This window comes from Pseudonaja textilis, chromosome 12, assembly GCF_049901715.1.
Source record: "Pseudonaja textilis isolate UNSWEBS1 chromosome 12, rPseTex1.2, whole genome shotgun sequence".
In the NCBI taxonomy this organism is placed as follows: domain Eukaryota; kingdom Metazoa; phylum Chordata; class Lepidosauria; order Squamata; family Elapidae; genus Pseudonaja; species Pseudonaja textilis.
Genome location: NC_142001.1, coordinates 15062135 through 15086859, shown reverse-complemented (window position 1 = coordinate 15086859; position 24725 = coordinate 15062135). Strand labels below are relative to the sequence as shown.

Sequence of the window (24725 nt, the reverse complement as noted above, 5' to 3'; positions counted from 1 at the left end):
TCCTTCCATCTATTCTTCCTTCCTTCCTTCCTTCCTTCCTTCCTTCCTTCCTCTCCCACCTGTCTGTTTTTCCTTCCTTCCTCCTTGCATCTATTTTCCTTCCTTCCGTCTATTTTCCTTCCTTCTTTCCTTCCTTCCATCTATTCTTCCTTTCTTCCTCTCCCACATTCCTGTCTGTTTTTCCTTCCTTCCTCCTTGCACCTATTTTCCTTCCTTCCTTCCTTCAGTCTACTTTTCTTCCTTCTTTCCTTCCTTCCTTCCATCTATTCTTCCTTCTTCTCCCACCTGTCTGTTTTTCCTTCCTTCTTTCCTTCCTTCCATCTATTCTTCCTTCCTTCCTCTCCCACATTCCTTCAGCCTATTTTCCTTCCTTCTTTCCTTCCTTCCATCTATTCTTCTTTCCTTCCTCTCCCACCTGTCTGTTTTTCCTTCCTTCCTCCTTGCATCTATTTTCCTTCCTTCCTTCCTTCCGTCTATTTTCCTTCCTTCTTTCCTTCCTTCCATCTATTCTTCTTTCCTTCCTCTCCCACCTGTCTGTTTTTCCTTCCTTCCTACTTGTCTCCCTTTCTTGCTTCTTTTTTCCCCCTTTCTTCCATTCCTTGTCCCATTTCCTTCGTCCCCTCGCTCCCTCCCTTCCTTTTCCCTTCCTTTTCCTCCCTCTCTCCGGAAGAAAGGCGGATAAGGCCAAAGCGATTCAAACGAAGGCAAGACTTTTTTCTTCTCCACGTCCAAGGAATCCCCCTCCCTCCGCCCCCCGCTCCCCCCCAGTTTCCAACCAACGAACCCAAGGCGGCTTCCACGCCTCCCAGAACCCCAAACTTCTCGCCGACTTTCCAAAGGGAACACACGCCGTGGGGATCCCTCTCGGGGCTCGCCAGACCCCCTACCCACGACCACCCGAAGCCGCCTTCCGTTGTCTGGTTTGGTTTCCTCTGCCCTGCGCCGAATTCCAGCACTTACTCGCCGCGGAGCTCCAGAGCCGCCGCCGCCGCCGCTTGCAGAAGCTTTTAAGACCGCGGGGAGAGGCGAGGGAGGAACCGGTGGAAGGGGGCGGCAGGTGGGCGGGGGCGCGCTTGCCCGCTTGCAAAAAAAAAAAAAAGTCCTCCTTTTTTTAAAAAAAATCTCCCCCTCCCCTCATTTGCATGTCAACCCCCTCCCTTCCCCCCTTTCACCGCCCGCCCTTTCGCAGTGATGTCAGGCGCGGCGAGGACTTGCTGGCGCTGTCGAGCAAAGCGGAGTTCAGACGCCAGCAGCTGAAGCGTGGAGCCGATGCAACCGCCGTGTGGAGCCGCGGTGCTTGGAGCGGCGGCATCAGCAGCGGCGGCGGCGGCGGCGGCATCGGGGAAGCTCCGGGCGAGAGCCGGCGCCGAGTTTGCAGCTCGCCTTCCGGGCCAGCCCCGCGGATCGCCCACCGGCTCGGCTAGCCGCCTTGCGCGCCCGGTCAGGAGTCCTGCCTCGCCGCTTTCTCGCGGGGAATATCGCTTGGCTTCGGACGGCAGCGGCGGCATCCTAGACATCTCCGGGCTCTCTCGCCTGCCGAGGCGGAGGAGGAGAAGGAGGAGGAGGAGGAGGAGGAGAAGGAGAACCGCCGCCGCCGCCGTCGTTGCAGCCGCACGGGGCTGCTGGCAGTAGCCAGAGGAATTTTCTTTCTTCTTCTTCTTCTTCTTTTTTTTCCCTTCTTTTTTTCCGCCTCGCCGCCTGTCAAGTTTGGCGAAATCTCCTCGTGTAAGTTCACTTGGGCGCCGTCTTCTTCTTCTTCTTCTTCTTCTTCTTCTTCTTCTTCTTCTTCTTCTTCTTCTTCTTCTTCTTCTTCTTCTTCTTCTTCTTCTTCTTCTTCTTCTTCTTCTTCTTCTTCTTCTTCTTCTCCTTCTCCTTCTCCTTCTCCTTCTCCTTCTTCTTCTTCTTCTTCTCTCTTTTTTTATTGCAAGCATTCCTTTGGAGCAAGGGTAGGATGGCGAGAGGGGAGTGGGGTGCCTCACTTTTATGAGAGAGCTCTAACTTGGATCCCCCCCTTTCTCCGCAATTGCAAAGGCGCGGGGTGCGGGGGGGGGCGAAGGGAAAGGAAGGATGCCGGCATCGTTCCCCTTTTCTTGCATTTTGATTTGGGGGGAGGGGGCGGCGCGACCCCCAGAGCCCCGTCCTGTTCTCGCTCTCCCCATTTCGGATCTCTTTTTCCCTGTCCCCCCCACCCCCCCCTCCCTCCCCTCTCTCTCCCTCCCTCTTTCTCCCCCCCTCCTTCCCCCCCCCTCCTTCTCTTTATCTCCCACTCTTTTCCTCTCTTCTCCCTCCCTCTTCCCCCTTTCCTCTTTCCACGTTGAGCTGAAGAAGGATTTCCCTCCGCGGTGCGCTTTGGGGCTTCCTTCCTTCCCTCCCTTCCTTCCTTCCCTCCTTCCTTCCTTCCATCTCCCTGACTTGGAGGCAGCGGGGCGAAGCGCGACTGGGGAAAGCTGGTTTAGCTTTGGTTGGCTCGGAGGGAATTGAAGGTAAGAGGGCGGGCGAAGGGCTGGGGGTGGGTGGCGGGGTGGCGGCGGTTGGGTGGTTGGGTGTCGATCCGGCTGTTGGGAGAAAGAGAAGGACGGAGACGGCGCTGAAAGGCGAGCAAGCGGCGATCTCCCCACCCCGCACCACCCCGAGAAAGCATCTCTTTCCCCCGTTGCCCCCAAATCCTTTATGTTCGAGCCTCCGGGGAACGCGATGACTTCCCGGCGTGGGGAGTGAAGGTAGAAGAACGTCGGGAAGCAACCGTCGTGCCACCGCTTTGCAGGCATGGGCTGGTTTGGTCCGGGTCCATTGGCGCCTTGCGTTTCTCCGGGGTGTGCGTTACGTTGGGGTGGTAGGAGAGGGGCAGAAGAAAGATAGACTGCTCAGCGGCTGAGAGGCTTGGTCAACTTGTGGATTGGGGACAAGCAACTACCGTCTCCTCCTTCTCCTTCCACCAGTCTTTTCCCCCCTCTTTTCCCATTGCAGAATTATTCTCTTTTTTGGGGGGGGGGACGGGGGACAGGGGGGCACGCCTGGCAGGGTGCAGATTAATGAGGGGGGGGGGGGTATTGTGCAGGAAGGCTAGAGACTGGTGGTGAATAGGAAGCAGGATGGGAAGTGTAGCATCTTTGGTGGGTGGAATGTTAATCTTGTAATGGAGGCTGCATGGAGAAAAAAAAGGTTGCATTAAAAAGAAGAAAGAAGGAAAACCTCAGCTTGCTGGTGTAATAATGCGTGTGTGGTTTTGTGCAAGAGAAGAAGAGGGGGAACCTCAGATGGCAAATGAAGTTCTTTAATTGAAGGGTTTCCTTGAGCTGGTGTGATGAAGAAGTTGCTTATTTGGGAGTGTTGGAATCCTATGTAGAGCATCTGGGAAGAGAGAGACAGAGAGAAAAAATGTATTGATGTATATACCCAGACACTTTAGTTGATCTGGTGGCATCTTCAGGCTGGTTGGCAAAGGAAACCCAAGCGTGGAAACTGGCAGTGTGGAGGTTTGGGGTAGAGAAACTAGGAGGAAGAGATTTGAGTCCCTAGAAGTGCCTCTTTGTCATGGACCAGCAGTGGTGGAAGGAAGGGAGAAAAGAGAAACATCAACCGAGCTTACTAGAATCATTCCCCACCTTCTAGAAATTGGCCTTGGCCTGCTTCTTTGTACCTGATGGCTTGAATGGAAATCGAATTTGGCTACAGGGCTTGAGGGGTTTTTGCTTTCAACCTGGGTCTGGGAATAACTTGTAAGAAGTAGTTTTGAAGGTCTGTAATGAGTAGGCATTGCCTTCCCCCATGACCTTGGCGGGGGGCGGAGGGGGGCTTTGGGGGGGGCAAGAGAAGGAGGGGGGGGCGTGGACCATGGAAACACACAGCCTTGCCTTAAAATAGCTTGAGCCTCCACCAGGGATGGCTCTGAAAAGGAGCCACCTGGGACCAACAGGGTTTTGAGAAGGGGAACAACAACAACAACAAAAAAATGAATGGATGAAAGGATCTGGTTCCTTCCAAATGGAAACGTGACTCTCGTTAAAATTTAGCACATCCACCTTAGGAACTGGGGGTGGGGGGGTGGGGGCAGAATGGAAATGATGGGTGCTTTCAACACACACACACAAAAAAACATATTCAACTTGTGCCCTAAGCACAAGCAATTCCCCTCCTCCCACTTCCATGTTTATGGAAGGTTAACAAATTAAAAGTGAAAGTTGATATGCCAAGGGAAATATGTACCGTATGGGGTGTGTGTGTGTGTGTGTGTGCGTGGAACGTACTTTTTTCTTCTCTATCTTGAATGCCATGATATCTTTTGCATGCATGTGTGCATTTTGTGTGTGTGTCTGTGTGTGTGTGTGATTTTTCATTATATTATAATGAATTATTTGTACTCGGGATGGTGTAAGCCTGCAAGTTACGCGGGGCTTCTGGGTGGCCCAGGAACAAGTGTGTGCCTCTTTTTTTTGTAAGATGGTCCGCGGAGCTGATTTTTGAGATGCTAGGACTCCTCTGAACAGATATTCGTGAAATTCTATTGGATGGTCCAAAAAAAACCCCCAAAATGTTTCTACCTTTGAAATGGGAATGGAGAGCCTGCGTACTGCCTTCATCCTTGGGTGCTTTTGATACTGTAAAATTTGCATAGGATAAGCCAGAATTTATAATAGAGAAGCTGTTATTCTAAGCAGATAATCCCACCTATAACAGAGGTGTTGGGGTGAAGGAGGTTGATATGGGGTGTGGGGGGGCTGATGGAAGAAAACAGGAAGTGTGTTCATTGCAAAGACCCGATCGGAATATTAATGACTAAAATCCTGAGAAAAACGTGGATGGGGGGGTCGGGGGGAGAAGGCAAAGGATAGCTGGGGAGACAGAAGACTTTTTAAATTTCCAGGCATGTTCTGCTTCAGCTGTGTCTGTAGCTGAATCTGAAGATAAAATTGAACATGACTTAAGCCAATGATTCTTGGAGCCCCCTTTTTTTTCTCTTCCTTTTTAAAGAGTATAAGAGGATCAACTCTATTATGGGGGGCAAATCACAAACCGTTGTTGCTGTTGCAGGATGCGTGAATATTCCCCGTTGAAATTCTTCTGTCAAATGAAACTGAAAAGACACAATTTCCTTCTGTCTGTGTGTGTGTGTGTGTGTGTGTGTGTGTGTGTGTGTGTCTTCCTCTCCTTAAAAGTGTTTAACCATTCAGATCTTTGTCCGCATTTTAATTCTTGTTCCCACTGCACAAAAGGTGTTATGGCTTCACACACAGCCCTGTCTTTCCTCCTAGCAAAAGCTGCCTTCTCTCTTAAATGTGAGCAGGAGGAATACCTCGCTTGTATTTAAAGGATAATTTATATTCAACATAGAACTGTCTGCTTAGTACATTGGCTTTCTACATCATAGCTTCTGCAGAAAGGAAGATCAGAGATTTGGACCTGTAGCTGTGTTCAACGCATTTGTATTCTGTGAGGCCTAAAGGCAACCTTCTCCTCATCCTTCTTTCCTTCCAATAGTCAAGATAATGTTCTGTTTCCTTCCTTTCTTTCTAGTAATAACTGGTTTGGGGTTGGGGGGGTGTAGTGGTGAATATAATTTAGTTCTGTGCTTGCATTCAGAGCTGTAAGTTGAATCAGTACAGGGAGTTGCCTGCATTCCTGTACAATCTGTTTTGTGATGAACAAGGAAGCGCCAAGTGGTGGAGACTTAAGGAGACGAAAGAAATCTCCTGATGATATCTTAAAACTTAAAATGTGTCCTAAGTTCTAGACTTCTAGTTGGATCTAGAGGATTGCTTCTTGCTTGATTCAGCATGATCATTGTTTAAGTAAAGGAATCTTGAAATATCAGATTTGCAAGATTAGTATCCCTCCCTTCCTTCCTTCCTTCCTTCCTTACTTCCTTCCTTCCTTCTTTTCTTGATATGCTAATCTTTGTAGACTGGTTTCTGATAATGCATCTGGATCTGCTACTGATGTTCGAACTGCATCGAAGCCTATAGTAACAGGAAAGGAAGCCATCAACGCTAGCTTGTGCAGTGCAGGCTCATTGTTACAGCATGGAATTTTGAATTTTGGACTGTCTAAAACCTACCAGCTTGTCCAGGAAGCCCGTTGTGGTAGAACAGCTCAGAAACTAATGCATTTGCTTTATTAATATGCTATAGAAACTGATGCTATCTCCAAGAATGGAACAGGGAGTCTTCTACATGGCTGTAGAAGAGTTAAACTTTCCTTTGTCCCGGCTACTTTCTGGTTTGAGTAACCTTGGGTTGTTTGATCTCATATTCTGCAGCACCATTGTTCTAACTTTGAAATCAATCCTCTAGAGTATAGCGGGGCTCATGGCTTTCTGGCACTATCAAAGATTCCTATCGAAGAGTGGTATAAATGACTATATTTGCTAGATTATAGTAGAAAAACACCCAAATATACATGCTCCAAACCCTATAGAAATGCATTGCCCAGTCTGTACGCCTGTTTTGCCATTCTACACGCGGATACCCTGTGTTAAAAATTCTGCAGTAGGGATTTTTAGTGTAGCTGAGTGTGATTTTTTTTTTAATATGACACCCTGTTTTGCAGTGGTCCTTTGTTCTCATAACCGGGCTACGAGTATCCCTCAGTAGATGTTTCTATGATAATTGCAGCCTTAATAATAACGCCAACTTAATTAAGTAAGGAAGCAACTGTGTTTCCCATGTGTGAGATCCAATACTAGATTCCTCTGACCTTCAGTCATGGGAAAAAGCTGGAGATGCTGGTTTTCAGTTGCGAGAACATTTGTCCTTGGTGGACCCCATGTCCTTGAGAAGGCAACTGGTTCTTTGTGCTCCAAACTCATTCTTGATTCCGGATTCATTTACAAGTCTTACTTGAGGTTGAGCCCGAAGAAGATGGTCCTATCATGAAGTAACTCTGGCACTTGAAGTGTCAGATTTTCCGCAGTTGCTTCACTGAAGAACAAGTCTGGGTGATGATGTCATTAGTATGTATCCTTAAGCATCCAATGCTGCAGCCATTTTTGTTGCCTTCAATGGCCAGGTGTGTGAGACTGAATTTTAGCCCGGGTGCTTGTCAAGGAGTGATGCTCCCTGCAGAATGAACCGCGTAGACACAAGAATGAAATATGGAATAGGAAAAAAAAATGTAAATTGGAAAGGTGCATTCCATTATCCCAAGAGTCTTGCAAAGAGAGAGAGAGAGAGTGCTTTTCATTATTCCAAAGAGTTTGAAAGTCAGTCTCTTTCAATTACTGTACCCGAGTTTAGTGAAGAGACTTGACAAGAAATTGTATAAGTTGCTATTACTCCATTCTGCTTGTAAAATCCCTGTTAGCAGGTTTCAAACTTCACTTGTTAGCTCTTTTCTCTATGTTATGGAATGAATAAAAAATATTCTCTGCAGGCTATTGCACAGATACTTTTTAATTTCAGTTTAGTCTTGTTTTTTTAAAAAAAATCCCATGCCAAATATGTAGGAAAATAAGCTGTAGCACTATGCTGTTTGTAAATGCATGTTAAGAACTGGCTATATGAATCTATTATGTTTCAATGGCAAGAAGAAAGAAAATGATAGATAGATAGATAGATAGATAGATAGATAGATAGATAGATAATGAAAAGAAAGAAAAAAGAGAGAGAAGAAGGAAGGGAGGGTTGAAGGAAGGGAGAAAGAGAAAGAAAGGAAGGAAAGAAAAGGAAGGAAGGTAGGAGAGAAAGAGAAAGAAAGGAAAGAAGGAAGGAAAGAAAGAAAACAAGAAAGGAAGGAAAGAAAGAAAGAAAGAAGGAAAGAAAGAAAGGTACCTTGGAATGTATATAGAAACTTACTTCCAGGTTAACATAGATCATTTCAATTAGGTATGTACTTTGATGAAAAAGGTTTTCCTTTTTGAAAAAAAAATGGATATCATTCATCGGTAAAGATAAGATAAGAAAAGACTCATGGTTAAAATTTTGGGGAGCTTTTGCATCTTCCTAAAATCTGATTGAAATCCATTTGACCTGACCACTGATTCATTTTGTCCACACTATAGTTTATCTATCCTAGTAAATTCAAACCAAACTAAGTTTGGGCTTAACATAATGTACTGTATGAACCTAACCATCCGGAGAAGTTTATGCTGCTGGTTCCTTGAGATTATTTTACCAAAAAATATGTATTGCCTGAGGCAGGAACACAGCTTGAAATACATAAAGGCTAGATTGTATTGAATTTGTGTGATAATTTCAACCGCGTGTTCTCTTTGAAATTCCTGGGATATTTTGCAGGAAGAGAGTGCTCCCTGTTTGGTTTCTGATGTGTTTTTGGACAGACTGCAATTGTGATATTTCTTTAGAGCAAGGGAAAAAAAACTTGTAACTCTGAGGGTTGTAGCATTGCAATCCTGATAATGACCACATGTAGGATGGCCGCTTGGACTTAACATCTAATGTTTGGAAGAACACTCATTCTTTCTATCATCTCTCTCTCTCTCTCTCTCTCCCTCCCTCCCTCCCTCCCTCCCTCCCTATCTCTCTATCTCTCTCCATCTTGATTATATCAATCTATCTATCATCTACCGTATCTCTATCTATCTATCATCTATCATCTATCTATCTCATCTGTCTTGCCATCCAGCTAGCTAGCTCTTCATTTGTCTGTTTTCACCACATTCATTATGAAATGCCTAGGTATGACTCAATGTCTCAGCATTGCAAAGTGAATCGAAGCCAAAAATTCCCCTAGTCTTTGAAGAAGCTACAGAAAGCAGGAAAAGAACGGTTTTTTAAAAATTAAAGTCATGTTTCCACCGCATTAATTTATTTATAAATCTTTTTTGGTGGGGGACTTTCTTCTTCTTATAATTGTACAGTAATCTCTGAGGAATCAAGTCTCACCCGACGATACGTAGAAATATGAACAGAAAGTTGAGTGCAGCTCTGGCCTCCATCAGTACAGTGGACTATGAACAAAATGATTGCGATATTGCGAGCGAAGCGCCTGATTTACCTGATGAAATTCAGTCTAGTGATGACTTATTCATTTCTCCCATCAAACTTGCAACAGAAAGGCGGGGAGGGGGGAGATTGCTTTCAGCCATTGCGCTGAGCCGTAAGGTGGCTTACCTGCTTTGGGTTTGTGCAAGGTGTTTTAGGAACTCCGTTGATTAATTATTCCGTAGTAAATGGACCTTTTAGGAACCCAGGTTGTGCAATGTACTTTAGGATGAAAGTTCTAATGAAGAAAAATGTAATTAAATTCCTGCTCTGCAAATTGGGGGGCAATTTTCTCTTTGACAGTGCTTGCCAAATATTGCAGCATTGGTGCGGATGTGAAGCTAAAGAAGACCGATCTGGGGTTGTTTACTTGAAAAATGGGGGACAGCATTGATTAACGGCCAAGCGTATGGTTTGGCATGTTAAAACAACAACAACAACAACTAGGTTCATCTCTGGGTAGTGGTTGTCTTCAGATCTGTCTTAAACCATATTGTAAATGATACTAAGCAGCAAAATAATAGTGAATTAGATGTAGCACAATCTAATTTGAGATATAGCAAGGTGAAGATGCAGCATACCAACACGGATATAATTAATGTAGGATGCAAATTACCTTTTGGCATTTAAGGTAGAGTTAAAAAAAATAATGACTATGTTCATAAATCTCACTTAGCCCATGTAGCTTAGTTCAGCTTGTATGTAATGCGTTGCGTGAAGCCAGCCTGTTGTGGTTTATTCAGTAAACCATTGTAAAATAGAATTAATAGGATAGGAAGGGACCTTGGAGGTCTTATAGTCCAACCCCTTGGACAAAGCAGGAGATCCTATATCATTCTGGACAAACTCTTAAAAAACTTCAGGGTTGGAGCACCCACAAGTTGTTCCATTCATTAATTGTTTTAACTTTCTGGAAATTTCTCCTTGGTTCTAGATTGCTTGTCTCCTTGTTTAATTTCCATCCATTGCTTCTTGTCCTGCCTTCAGGTGCTTTGGAGAATAGCTTGACTCCCTCTTCTTTGGGGCAATACCCTGAGATATTGGAAGACTGCTATCATGTCTCCCCTGGTCCTTCCTCTCACTAGACTCCAAACAATCAAAATTTCAGATTACAGAAACAAACCCATCTCGTATGATGTGAAACACGACTCCAGAGTCCAAACATGACCCCAGAACATGACCCCAGAGTCCAAACAGCCAAGGATAGGAATTCAGCTCTGCAAATGAGTTGGCTGCGTGGGAGAGAGAGAGACGGAATGAAATGTATACGTAAAAACACTTCCGTTTCCTCTTCAAAAAGCTTTGCCTATGTACCTATTCGGGGTTTCCTAATTCTAAATCAGCCCTTGGCAGTTTGAATTAAACTATCAGTGAAATAGGGCGTTGCAATTAAAATCCTAGCTCCCGCTATAGAGCAGCTTGCAATAATCAAACCCATATGGCAGTTTGCTTTCCAATGTCAGCAGTTCTGAGGTGGTGCGGACCAGCGTGGCGATTGGAGGAAGTTTTTAAGCTGCAGCTCTTAGAAAGAAAGAATTTTGCATTTAATTGACGCTAGATGGGCTCCGTGCATAATTTCTGCTTCGGGCACAGCCACAAGGCTGCATGGGGTTGGTAGACGAGAAGCCCTGTGATTGGGCCTGTGGTTGAGGTGAAAGTCTGGCAAAGGTTATAAGCATATATGAGATCCCAGGAGTAGTTTCATGATATGGCTTTTTGAAGCTAATGAGTCTTACTTTTTAATTTTATTGATTGATTGATTGATCAATTGATTGATTGATTGATTTGTCAAGCAAGTATTAGATAACAGGTATAAGTATAAACATGGTTATGAATACATGAAATGGATACGAATAAAAAAAAGAAACAATAGGACAGGGATGGTAGGCACGTTGGTGCGCTTATACATGATTCTTACAGACCTCTTAGGAAAGGGGTGAGGTTAATAGTAGGCAGTCTAAGGTTAAAGATTTTGGGATTTGGGGAAGAAACTACAGAGACTTCCCCCCCCCCTTTTTTTTTTTTGGCTGAAATCATGTATGAACCAGAGGATGTCTTTTCAGCTTTCCAAGGATTTCCAAAAGGGAAATGTTTGAAGTTGTGACCTTGAGACATCAGGGAAAGCAAACTTCTAATGGTAAAACAAGGGATGTGATCTCTGCCTAGAGACACTTCAACGTAGAGTTGTACTTCATGAGTAAGGATAAAACTCAGACATGATACTCTTGGGACATCTGGTCGTCTGTACCATGGCATTGCACATGGTGTTCATCGGCACTGATTTTGTAATTTATCAACATGCTGGTAGACAAAATTATATAATAACTAGAGTTGGAAGGAGAATAACAGGCGAACGGGAGAGCCTATATGCCATTTGGGACAAATGACTTTTGAATCTCTTCTTTAAAACCTCCAGTGAAGAAGAACCCACAATTTCTGGAGGCAAGACCAGGTGTGGGATTCAATTTTTTAACAACCTGTTATGTGGGCGTGGCTTAGGTGGTGGGCATGGCTTAGGTGGCAGGCGTGGCTTGGTGGTCATGTGACTGGGTGGACATGGCTTGGTGGTCATGTTATTGGCTGGGCGTGGCCAACTCAATATCACTCACATCGAGGCACACAACTCCTCACCTGGCCTCTCATGACTGTGGGGATGCTGCAACAGTTGTAAGTGTGAAAAATCATAAGTCACTTTTTTCAGTGCCATTGTAACTTTGAATGGTCACTCCACACAAGCAAACTACCAGCAAAAGAGGGAAAAAAACTCCAGAGAAGTTCCAGAGACAGGAAGTCTAGGCCTGCTAAGAATGTAGTAAGGATTAACAGAGAGGCAGTTTCTGTAAGCAACACCAGAATGTTTCCTTCCTGCCTTCCTTACAGGATTAGGCCAGTAATTTCTTCTAACAACAGGTTCTCCAAACTGCTTAGAATATTAACAACTGGTTCTAGCAAATAGGTGCGAACTGGTAGAATCTCACCCCTGGGCAAGGCATTCCACTGGTTAATTTTTGTCACTAGGCAGGAAATTTCTCCTTAGTTCTAAACCTGAATCTCTCTTTGATAAGATTCTATCTATTACTTATTGTGCTGTCATCAGGTGCCTTGGAGAAGAGAACAATGAATATATAAAGTTTGCCAACATAAAACCAGAGAAAGCCTGACTTATTTTCATATTGAGTTTTATGTCACACAAAGAGAATGTGGTTATCAGAAACCCACCTTTAAAATACCTCAAAGTAGTGTAGATGACCAGGCTGAGCCCAGGGTGGGGTCAAATGTATCCTCAGCTTGGAAGCCCCTGTGCCACCAAAAGAGATCTGAGCTCTCTCAGATTTCTTAAGTGTGACATAAATGTGTGGGGTTTTTGGAGTAGTTTTTACTGATGAAGACGCAAGGGGTTCTTTTGTCAGCCAACCCTGATTCCAATCTTCCTTCCTTTCCTGATGATGGATACAAGGCTTGTTCTTATTTGATCACTGAAATGGCAAGGTCATGGGTATGGGATCAGTCGCAACATCCGGAACATTGTTCAAGAAAATAACTATATATTAGCATTCTTGTGTTCACAAAAGCTTTATTTATTTACGAACCCCTTTCCTTTCAAGCAAAATAACCTTGTGAAATAGAGAACGGGATATGAGAGGGGGAATATATATGTATATCCCTTGCCCCCAAATGTAGAAAACAGGTCGTAATTTAACCACCTCTTTTGTTCGATGTTTTGGTTGAAAAAAATATGCCAGGGATTAGGAAGGATAGACGCTAAGATGGAAAATGAAATTGAATCTTCCTTTCATGGATGGAAATCTCATCTTTGGGTCCACGGTTCGGTTTTGAAACTTCTATTTGTAATGCTGCAATCGACTTGAAACAGGGTGGACTCTTCTATTCATAGAACTTTTGGTTGGGGGGAGGCACTCTCGGTATTTGCTGCAATGTACAGTTGCATCACTGATAAGCTGGAGATACGGCGTCTGAAAGCAAAATACTGATGCATTAAATGGAGTAATAGCTTTTAGGCTGTCTGTCATTTAAGTGAATATTTATCTGGCAGTTGGTTTTTAAATGAAGTTGCTTTATAAGGGCACACAGGGATTTTGCCAATACAATGAACATATTTCCCAAAAGAGAATGAGATTTTTTTTCTTCCTGGTCTCCATTTTACTTTGGAGTTGACAGTGGAAGGTCTTTGATGAATTTCTCTTTTGAAGTCTTCAATTTGGTAAGTCAAAATATTTTGGGGTTGGTTTTTTTTGATACTCTACTTTTGGTGATCGCTGTTGGGTGAGACTGTGTGAGCTCATGATTAGAAGGCTGGATCTGAAGTTAAGTCTCTGATCAACCACGGTTTACATTGGGTCATTCTCAGAGGACAACTTTCCTCATGGGGTAATTGCTGCTTGGATAAAATGACTCTTACGAGTTCTTAGGAAATAAAATGGCAGGAAAATGAACATACTCTAGTCTACAGGAAGGATGTGTTGCTACCATTTTCAACTCATTAGTCCAAAGAAGTCAATACATTTTTTTACTTTTGTAGACAGAAAAGGCGAGGAAAGAATTAAGGTAAACCATGCTACATCTAATCTGTTTCTATTTAATTATAGCAGGTCTGCTTTTTAGTGTCTTATCATTTGTTTAGATGGTGTTAGCTTACTTTGAACTGGTCTCTTGAGGCCATCAAACTTCCAGGATGTCTTCCCAGGATATATCCCTGTATATTTACAAGAGTTATCTTGTTGAAATCAATAGGATTTATATAGTTGCCCTACAAGTGACACTAGGTGATTTACAAGATTAAAACAGACAAACTAAACATAACCCTTTAATGCCCAAAGGTAAACAATCGATGTCATTCACCATCAATAAGACCTTATCTCCACATTGACCAACCAGGTCTTCAGTGCCTTGTGAAAAACTAACAAGGTTTGGGTCATCGAAAACTTTGTTGGAATGCTAAAACGAAACAACTCCCTTGGCTCTGTTCTGGATCCTGTATGATAGAAAAATAAATGTATTCACTGCTTTTTTTGTATGGGTATGAATTTTACGTGCATACGAGGGCATTTGTAGTAAGAAGACTCTTGATTAAAAATTCCTGGAGGCAGGAGAACTGTTTACTGAAGTCTCCGGAAAACAATTAGGATGGTACTTTACAAGTATTCAACTGATCACAAGACACTGTCATATGTTTATTCATATTGTTGATCTCTGTGGACATTTTTTTTTTGCTTGGTTTTGGTAGTCACACTTTTGCTAAACCTCTCCATAAACTAGGAGACCACTGGGTTTTTATTGGAACACTCTAATCAGTCTCTTGCTGTTAGAGAGCATGAATTCAAGAGTTTGAATCCTGAAATAAAGAGATTGAGTTGGAACTTTGAAGAAGTATGTCAATTCTTGCCTTAAATTTATGCTTTACTACCAGGTGAGGAGCAGCTGCCATTAGAAGCACCAGTATGGTTGCAATTGTAGAACTCATACAAAGGTACCAACTCACTACATAAGTAATTCCATGTGGTCTTCCCAAAGTTGTATGTGCAATTACATTCTTGTCGATCTCTCCAAGGGAATTGTGTATTGAGATGTGCTCCTTGTGTGAATCTGTCCTCTGATTAATGCTAAGGGTGAAGACTTATGCAGAAGGAAACTGGTCTTTGGGGACTCCCAGATATTCAGTGCATCTGGGAAATTGTCTTGTGAAAATAGTCTTCTTCTGATTTGCTTTCTTGAGAGGGAGAGGGAGAGGGAGAGGGAGTGGGAGAGGGAGAGGGAGTGGGAGAGAGAGAGAGAGAGAGAGAGAGAGAGAGAGAGAGAGATCAGCCAAGATTGTCCAACTTCTGCCTTCTAATGACATTTCCCCCCCAATAATTCCTTCCTTTTAAATAGCCGAATACCTTAGAAACTCAGTTTGTGGTTTATTTTGCTTGTTTTGCAGAGTGATGGCAAAAATCTAATCATAAAATAAAGATACAAAGAGCTGATAAATGTAGTCTTGTCTCTTCTAAGAACGAAGTACCTGTGCCTAGCTTCTTGGGTTTCTTGGCTATCGCCCAATTCCTTTAACCTATTGTTTGTATCTGACGACTGCAGTGCACTTATAGAATGGCATATTATGTACCGACTTGTTTCGTTATTAATTTTTTTTTTAATCAGCAAAGCCATTCAGCAAATTGCTTGAGAATGAAAAAAGAAAGAAAATACGCTGTTTATTCAAGCGTGTTCATTTGTGTGTAGGATTACAGTAGATGTTCAAAACTGTCACTAGGGTGAACCAGAACCAAAGTGAAATTAAACCTTATTTAAGACATGGTAGCCTTCTTCGCCGCTGATTTATAGCATTACCCAGCCATCACTGTGCTGATGATATAAAGCTTGTCTTCCTAATGATCTATGGCCACAACAATGACTAGGTGATGCTATAAATTGCTAGTGTAAAAGTTCTTATAGCTACCGGATGTATCTTTCCTCCCTTACTCAAATCCAAGAGATCTGAAACTCTGAACTGAATCCTAAGTGTGTAAGGACTGGGGCGGGCAATTCATTTCCCAAAGGGATCATATGAGAAATTGGGATTGTTGTGGAGGGAGGAACCAATAGAGCTGAGAAGATGTGTTGGCACGCAAGGATGTAATTGGGAAAAAAAAAATGAAGCAGCTGCCTTCAAGGCAGTTGGATTGCATGCATGACGTACACTTATATACATTTGATTTCTAATTTCCAGTTGACCTTACGTGGGCTGGACAGGGACAGCCGAAGGCCGGATGTAGCTTGGGGACTATAAAATGCCCAGATGGTGCTGTAGGAGGAAGTTGTTATGAATCTTTAACTGATTATCCAGTGCTATTCTGGTCAAATGTACAGCCCCAGTGCTTGTTATTTTTAGTGTTACAATAGGATATGTGTGTTTCTAAGGGCAAGGAAGTGGGGATGTAAGAGCCAAAGCAATGATGAAAAAAAATGGTGATGGGAAAATAGAGAGAACTTTGTTTTAAGTTAATATATTTTAGCCCTCCCCATTAACATCACAATTAGCTAGATCTTTTGGCTGCAGGTGGCTGGCTCATACACAACTGTTGTTGTTCACCTCCAGCTTTTGAGTTAAGGCAGGGAAACATCAAAATAAACACACCAACCTGTGAACTCTTTCCCATCTGTGCAAGTATCTAATTTGTGCTTCCAGTGAGCTGAAAAAAGCTTCAGCGTTAACTTGCTTATTTTTTTCCCCCTTCTTTCCCTCTCTCCATTCCTTCTTTCTAATTTCTTTGGCTGGATGGATTTCTTCTTTGCTGAGATTGCCTTTGGGCTAGTAATTTCTCTAGATTCTGAACTGGAGTTGCCCAATGACGTGAGTTAATTAGAAGGAGGGTGGCATTCTGGTTTGAGGATAATGCACACTTTATTTTGGTGGTGGATTTGTGTGAAAAGTAGAGCTTAAATAAAACCTAACAGATGGGTGTTTAAGTGAGTGACTGCCCCATAGATGATGGTCTTCAAAATGTACAGGCTTGTGTTACAAAGATGACATTTTGCAAGGTTAATCCAAGATTCTTAAGGAGGATGATAGAGCTTGCCATCTTAACCACAGTTAAATGCCTAGAGGTGTACCGGTGTCTACGGGAAAGTTGCTGATTCATCTATGTTCCATACTTAATTTGATACAAATTCTCAGAGTGCCTAGGTTGAAGCACTGGCATGTTGTACAATTGGGATTGTTGGAAGAAATATCCATCTGGGTTCAGTTCTAAGCAGGGAGAAAGACACTGGAAACATGGAGGCTGATTGGAAAGATGGTTTTATTGATGAACAGTACCAAATGGGTTTGAGGTCCTGGGCAGCTGAACACATTCCAGTTCATGAATTTACGCTGACATTTAGGCCCCATTTTTAAGACTTTTCTGGCCAGAGTTGCTGAGTGAATCATGGTAGTTGTTAAATTATTTCACCCAGTTGTTGAAGTGAATCGGGCTTCCCCCTTGATTTTGCTTGACCAACGGTTGCAAAAGGGGATGTGTGACACTGCCGGGACCCTGCAACCGTCAAAAATATGAAGCATCTGAATGTGGATCACGTGACCATGGGGATGCTGCAACAGTCGTGTGTAAGTCGAAGGCTACCTGTACTGTTTCCAGGATGCATTGCTTGCATGGATCATAAGGTTGCAAAGTTGCAAACTCTGGGGATCACCGGTCATGGTTAGAAAGACTTTGCTTTGCTGCCATTGTGCGCCATTGTATCTGTGTTCAACTTCTCTTTCACCCCTCGTGTGACAAATGCTTCCCAGCCATAGCACGGTAGAAAGAGACATGAATCGGAATGCTTGAGGAATTAGTCCTTGTGGCTTGTGACACAAACTAATCTGATCCCTTATCTCCCTGATTAATGTGCAGCTCAGCAGGCAGCTGCCCTTTGGATTTCATGCCTCTCCAGATTTTGCAGCGCGACTCTTGGCTCAGGAATTTGTTTTGTTTTTTTTTCTTATACGAAATAGCCTATGGGGCCCACATGGACAAGGAAATGCATTTTTAAAGGCAGTCAGTAGGCATTATGGATGTTTGTTCCTCCTTTTAAAAAAAAAAAAAAAAAAAGGATTCCTGTGAAAACAGGAAATGGATTCCTGTGAAAACGGGATGGAACGCGTCGCAGCAACAACTGAACATGACATAGCACTGCAAATGAACTGCAAATATAAAAAAAAAACTCTCCCTTTTTAGCCTACATATTTGTGTGTGTGTGTGTCTGTCTATATCTATCTATCTATCTATCTATCTATCTATCTATCTATCTATCTATCATCTATCTATCTATCTATCTATCTATCTATCTATCTATCTACCTATCTATCTATCTAGATATAGATAAATATATAGATATATACACACATACATACTCATAATGAACCATCACTATTGTTGTATGTACACTGAGAGCTTATGCACCGGAGACAAATTCCTTTTGTGACTAATCACACTTGGCCAATAAGGAATTCTAATTCTAATTCATATCACATTCCAGAAAATGAGATGCGTATCCATTCCTTAGCTCAGGAGCTTGATTCTTGATCTGTATGCCAAGTTTTTCTTTGGTTACAGGTAGTATTTTTTTGCTTATAAAACAGTCTAAAAGCAGACAGACTTCTGAAACCAGCATAAATAGAGCTAATCCAAGCCTACTTGGTGAAAACTTTTGGTTTAAATTACCTGAGGATGCCTTCCTTAAGGGCCGGCCCTCACACAAAGGGTTGAAGAAAACTTTTCCTTCCTAGGAGAATGCCTGGTTAACTGTGTTTGTCTCACCATTTGTAGATTTGCCAATTTACCTCGTGTGAATTAGATGGTGGGGATTTCGGCAACCCGTTTACACTCTCAACTCTGAAAAGATTTAAAAAGGCAGGGAGGGGGCTGACATTGAAATGAAATCCGGGTCACAACAGGCAGTCCTCGACTTACGACCACAATTGAGCCCACAGTTTATGTTGCTAAGTGAGACATTGGTGAAGTGAGATATGCTCCATTTTATGCTAAGTGAATCACTGCAGTTGGTAAGTTATTAATATGCTTTGCAAAGTGAATACGGCTTCCCCATTGACTGCTTGTCAGAAAGTCTCAAAATGGTCCTGGGACATAGCAGTGGTCATAAGTATAAATCAGTTGCCAAGCATCTGAATATGTTATAATTTTGTATTTATATATTTTTCTTCAATATACCTTCAAGCATCTAAATTTTGATCACATAATCCTGTGAATGCTGTAAAGGTTTTAACTCTGAAAAATGGTCATGAGTCACTATTTTCAGTGCTTTGTAACTTTGAGTGGTCACTAAATGAACTTGGTATAAGTTGAGGATTACCTGTATACACAGAAGTCCGTCATTACCTGCAATGAACAGCCGGTTTCAATGGCAGTGAATTAAAAGAAAATGAAATTGACTTCTGCAAGGTTTGCTAAAGCTATTGAATAACCCATAATGACCTTGGGTCTTACAAACCACCATTAAGTGTTTGGATAATTTGTAACCCCAACAGTTGACATGGTTAGTCAAATGTTTGATAGGTGGGGAAACCCTGAATGTATTCTATCGTTTTGATAATTTTAAATGGATTTAGACAAATAAGTTAACCTTTCCTACAGTTCTGAAGTGCGTTTCTAGCTATCTTTGGAACTTTCCTCTCTCTCTTTCTTTCTTTCTTTCTTTCTTTCTTTCTTTCTTTCTTTCTTTCTTTCTTTCTTTCTTTCTTTCTTTCTTTCTTTCTTTCCTCCTTCTTTCTTTCTCTCTCCCTCCCTCCCTCCCTCCCTCCTTTCTTTCCTCCTTTCTTTCTTTCTTTCTTTCTTTCTTTCTTTCTTTCTTTCTTTCTTTCTTTCTTTCTTTCTTTCTTTCTTTCTTTCTTTCTTTCTTTCTTTCTTCCTAGCTTTTGAACTTTTCCACCAACTACAAACCTTGTGCTTTGTCTGGTACCGATGACATTAAGGTGGCTGCCTTTTGCAGCTTGACCTGGGAGTTAGTCCCATCAATGTTTATCGATTTTAATTCTGAGCAGTCATGCAAAAAACACCATGACAAGCACAGAAAAAAGCCTTAACAATGTTGGCTTTGCTTGCTTTGGCCACTGCCCCTTCATCTTTTAGCCCCAATTTCTGCTAGAAAAACAGCTGACTGAATTTCTGATATTTTTCATATGACTGCCGGAATTAAGATAAAAAGTTGAATGCTCAGTCTGTTGCTGCTTGACACGTAGTGATAATAATGAACAGAGACTGAAATCATGTTCTCCTTCTGGAGATCAGATGCTGGAACAGACAATATGTTTGTATAATCCTCAGGGGCATATATTTTTTTTCCTCCCTCTTATCCTTTCAATTACAGTCTCATATTAAAAGACCCATTTGCCAGAAAGTCCTATTTGGATATGCCCTTCGTTTCACCTCCCTGTGCGTAATTCATCTTGGAATACACAGGCTTTCCAGAATTTATTGTATTACCAACTTTTGGAAGGAAATAATTGAAGGGAAAAAAAAAAAGGTTTTATACTTAGTGATTTTTTGAGGAACAGGCTGGCAGGTGGTGCCATATGACTTTTTGGGGATTAATGAAGTTCTGAAAATGCTGTCATTTCAGGGTATTGGATCCCTGTCAGGATTCTGAGTCACTGTCAAGCAAAAGGGGCTGCCTTATTTTTTTATTTTTTGCTGAACAAATTGTGGCAGGCATTAGTGGGATGGCAGTATCAGACAGAAACAGCTGAGCACATTTGATCAGCTTTGGAACCTTAAGTCGTTGAAGGAAAGGAGGAAGGAATGAGAAAAAGACTTGCGGCTGGAAGAACAAGTTTTCCCCTCGCTGTTTAATTTTGTGCCAGTGTTTGGTGCCGTATATTAGTGGCCCCCAATCTTGTGGGCACTGGGGACCGGTTCCATGGACATACATTTTTTCCTTGGACCAGAGGGGTTGTGGTTTTGTGTGCTGCCTGCATCCAATGCAGTGGTGGCATTCATCCGGTTCACACTGCATTGAGCGAACTGATAGCAAGGATTTGGCATGGATTGCTGAATCGGTAATAAGTTCTGGCTGGCCACGCCCCCGACCCAGTCACCCGGTCGCCACTGGCTCACCTACCTCACCCGCCCGATGGACGCTCACCCCGTCTGCCTGACGCTGGCCCCTTAAGGTATCTCTTTTTTTTCCCTCTTGACAATCAACTGTTCATACGATCAGTTGTGCTGGAATTCCCCTTGCTAAGGCCCAGGAAGGCAGAAAATGGAGGTAGGGGCTTACCTCCATTTTTTTGCCTTCCTGATCCTCAGAGGAGTCTTTTGGGAGCAAAAACGCCCCCCCACAGAGGCTCTTCTGAGGCCCCACCTGTTTTGGGGGCCTGCAAAATAGCAAAAAAAAAAAAAAAAGCCATGCCCACCCAGTCACATGGTCATGCCCACCAAGCCATGCCTACATGCCTAAGTGGTAGTAATTTTTTTTGGAATCCCACCACTGATCCAATGGATGGGGCTTTACTTGTTTGCATGGCCCAGTTTCTGGCATGCTGTGGCCCTGTGCCAGTAAATGGACCGGGGATTGGGGACATCTGCTGTAGAGGTAGTCCTTGGCTTGTATCAGTACATTTACTGAAAGAGTGCAGAGAAGAGCAACCAAGATGATTAGGGGACTGGAGGCTAAAACATATAAAGAAAGGTTGCTGGAACCGGGCATGGCTAGTCCAGTGAAGAGAAAGACCAGGGGAGACATGATAGCAATGTTCCAATATCTCAGGGGCTGCCCCAAAGAAGAGGGAGTCAAGCTATTCTCCAAATCACCTGAAGGCAGACACATAGTTGCTTAACAACTATGTCACTGCCTTAACTTAACTTCAGTGATTCACTTCACACCTGTGGCAAGAATGGCTGAAAAAGGCCACTTTAACAAATTGCTCACTTAGAAACAGGAGTTTTGGGCAAGGCGGTCACAATGTCACAAGGTGTTGTGTTATTCCTCTTTTGAGGCAAAGTGAACGAGGAAGCCAGATTCATTTAATCTCTGCATCTCACTTAATAACAAAAGTTTTGGGCTTCACTGTGGTCGTACATTGAGGGCTTAATTCTATAATATTTAGGTCTGAAATAGAACAAGGAGAAAAAAAAAACAGGACACACATAGACGCACCAAAACAAGCATACAAAAGAGGATGGAACAAAATCTTAGCTATATTGAGGTCTGATGAAAGAGAATTTTAGAGAGGTTCGAACTCCTAAAATATACATCTTAGGTTCCTCAGGACCTCTTGTGCTGATAGGATGTGGCGTCAGGTTCCTGAGTTTGGATGGAGTAGAATTCTTTCAACGTAAGCGTCTTTCTTCTTCTCGCTCTTGCGGTTATTTTGAGGTGTGTGGGTGGGCGGACGTGAGCCACCGAGAAGCCTCTTCTCTCTGGTCTAGTTGTGCTGTGCAAGTCTCTGCAGCGATGCCTCAGCGTGGGGACTGGAGAAGGATGGACCAGGTTCTAAATATAAATGGAAAAAAAAGGAATCGAATCATTTAGAGCAGTGGTGGCAAACCTTTTTCGGCTCCCGTGTGGATAATTACGTGCGCTCTCGTGTGCTCATGGTGCCAGCACCCAGAAGGCAATGCGTGCTGGGTCCTCCAACCTCCCCTGTACATGCATGTGCGATCCCCTTGCCAGACGCCGTTCATCTACCATGCACCATGCATCTCTGTGCCTGCATGTGCGATTGGCCCGCCACATGCAGCATGTCTCTGCATCTGCGTGTGCGATTCCCCTGCTGTGCGCCATGCGTCTGCACGTGCATGCACGTTTACCCCTCCATCTGTGCATCAGGGGTGGGATTCTACAGGTTCGCACCTATTCGCTTGAACCGATTGTTAACATTCTAAGCAGTTCGGAGAACCAGTTGTTAGAAGAAATTACTGGCCTAATCCTCTAAGAAAGGCAGGAAGGAAATTGGCCACGCTCAGCCAATCACATGACCACCAAGCCACGCCCACCACCTAAGCCACACCCACAGAACCAGTTGTTAAAAATTTTAAATCCCACCCCTGCTGCGCATGCGCGTGTGATGTCCTTGCCGGACACCACGTGTCTGCGCATGCACATGCAATCACCCCCGCACCATCCATCTGTACATGCACGTGCGACCCCCAGTGTGCCTGCACACCTCTGTGCCCCCTCACCCCCCCACACACATGTGCGCCAGATACCCAACAATCAGCTGTCGGGCGGCGCATGCGCATGCGCAGTGGGGTTCTTCCAGGAAAGCTCTTACATGCCGGGGGAAATGGCTCTTCATGCCACTTCTGGCATGCATGCCATAGGTTCGCCGTCACGGATTTAGCGTGTTGCTTCTAGGCAGACTGGAGGGAAAATGAACTGGAATGGGGGAACCTGCTGAAACTACCTTACTCTATTATGTCAGGGTGCCCAGCTGATTTTGACTCATAAACCCATACAGGTAGTCCTCGACTTACACCACAACTGAGCCCAACCTTTCCATGGCTAAGTGAGGAATTTGTTAAGTGAGTTTTGCCGTCATTTTACACGCTTTTATGCCGCCATTGTTTAGCAAATTGTCAGCCCCCGTTGGAGCAGAACCACTGCAGTTGATCAGGTCATAAGTCACATTATTAAAGTGGCTTTGTAAGTTTGAATGGCCACTAAACTAAACTGTTGTAAGTTGAGGACTACCTGTACTATTTCTCCTTCCCCGTTTCACACCTCATGTATTCCTCCGTTAATGACTAAGAGACTCCTGAATCTTCCCCAACCAGGTATTCTCTGGCTGCTAGACTTCAACATCCAGATTAGCTACAGTTGCTTTAATCACAGGAACTCCTCTAATTACAACAGTTCATTTAGTGACCGTTCAAAGTTACCACAGCACTGGAAAAAGTGACTCATGACTATTTTTCACAATGATGACCATTGAGGCATCCTCATGGTCACGCGATCAACATTCAGATGCTTGGCAACTGACTCATATTTATGACGGTTGTAGTGTCACCTTTTACAGCCTTCTGAGAAGCAAAGTGAGTGGGAAAACCAAATTCCCTTCATAACCATGCTACCAACTGAAAAACTTCAGTGATGTACTGAACAACTACCATGTTTCACTGAAAATACGACCTACCCTGAAAGCAAGTCCTAGCTTGATTTTTTACATATGTGCCCAATATAAGCCCTACCCCCAAAATAAGCCCTAATTAAGATCCCACCCACTCCAGAGTGCATGAGTAAAAATTTAAGCTAGGGTGGTGGGGTGGAGCTGCCCAACTACTTACCTTTGGACAGTTGTAGCCAGGCCTCGCACATCCTGACACCTGCCTTGCAGGCCCATTTCTTCTGCAGCTGGCAAGGCTTTCCTAAAGACCTCCATAGCTGATAACAGACCCCCGGTTATTGGCTGCAGAGGCCTTCAGGAAAGTCTTGCTGGCTATGGAAGAAGAAGTTCCTGAAGGCCTCTGACAGTGAAAAGGAGTCCGGGAGCAACGTGTGCAAATGAAGTTAGTCAGTGGATGACATTCCCCACCCCCACAAAATAAGACCTAGTGCCTTTTTTGATGGCAAAAAAAAATGTGAGACAGGGTCTTATTTTCGGGAAAACATGGTATGGCAAGAAAGGTTCCTAAAATGTGACAAAACTCACTTGACAGATGTATCGCTTCACAACAGAAATTTGGAGCTCAACTGCGGTCCTAAGTCGAGGATTACTTGTGTTAGCTGAGAGAAAGGTTGGGGGAAACCAGTTAAACATCGGTTCTCGGCAGCAATCCTATAGTGAAGAGAGTAGGTAAAGTATTCCCTCTGGGTTTGTTCTTGCCAATTTATTATTAGTTGTGCATCCTTAGACAACAATTTCATATCAAGTTTCTCAAAAGAGGCAGCCACAGTACTGTGATCATTAATTTAATTGACATCACCAAGATGAAAGGTTCCTTCTGTGATTAACTGCCCAGCTGATCTGTCTTTTGTTTAGTTTTGTTTAAACACAAACATTTATAGAAGCTGCAGGTGGCAAGTGGCACCAAGATGCACTCCTGGGTCCAAGCTATGTGGAATGTGTTAATGTTAACGTGCAAATTGGCTGGTGTGCATCGTTGGCTGGCAAATTTAACAGCTGACTTAATTAAGCCTCGTGCATTGGAAGAGGAGGTCAGATCTCTCTTCTGACACATCCCTGCATTGATTGTCTGTAGCAAGATGGGTCCTTCTGTGGTTACCTGGGTTTGCGTGTAGGTTTTTTTTTTTTTTTGAATCATTAATTTCGGAGTGTTTTTCGTCTGCCAG

The 24725-nt window shown here is 43.5% G+C and overlaps 1 protein-coding gene across 1 annotated transcript in view; it reads left to right on the top strand.

Moving 5' to 3' along the window:
- Nucleotides 1–2404: 2404 nt before the first annotated feature.
- The window catches only part of PCDH11X (protocadherin 11 X-linked), a 566008-nt gene continuing 543687 nt past the window's right edge, over nt 2405–24725 (top strand). Inside the window, exon 1 of the mRNA XM_087941083.1 lies at nt 2405–2483. The gene's annotated coding sequence lies outside the window, so the exon portion shown is untranslated. The remainder of the gene's footprint in view (nt 2484–24725) is intronic.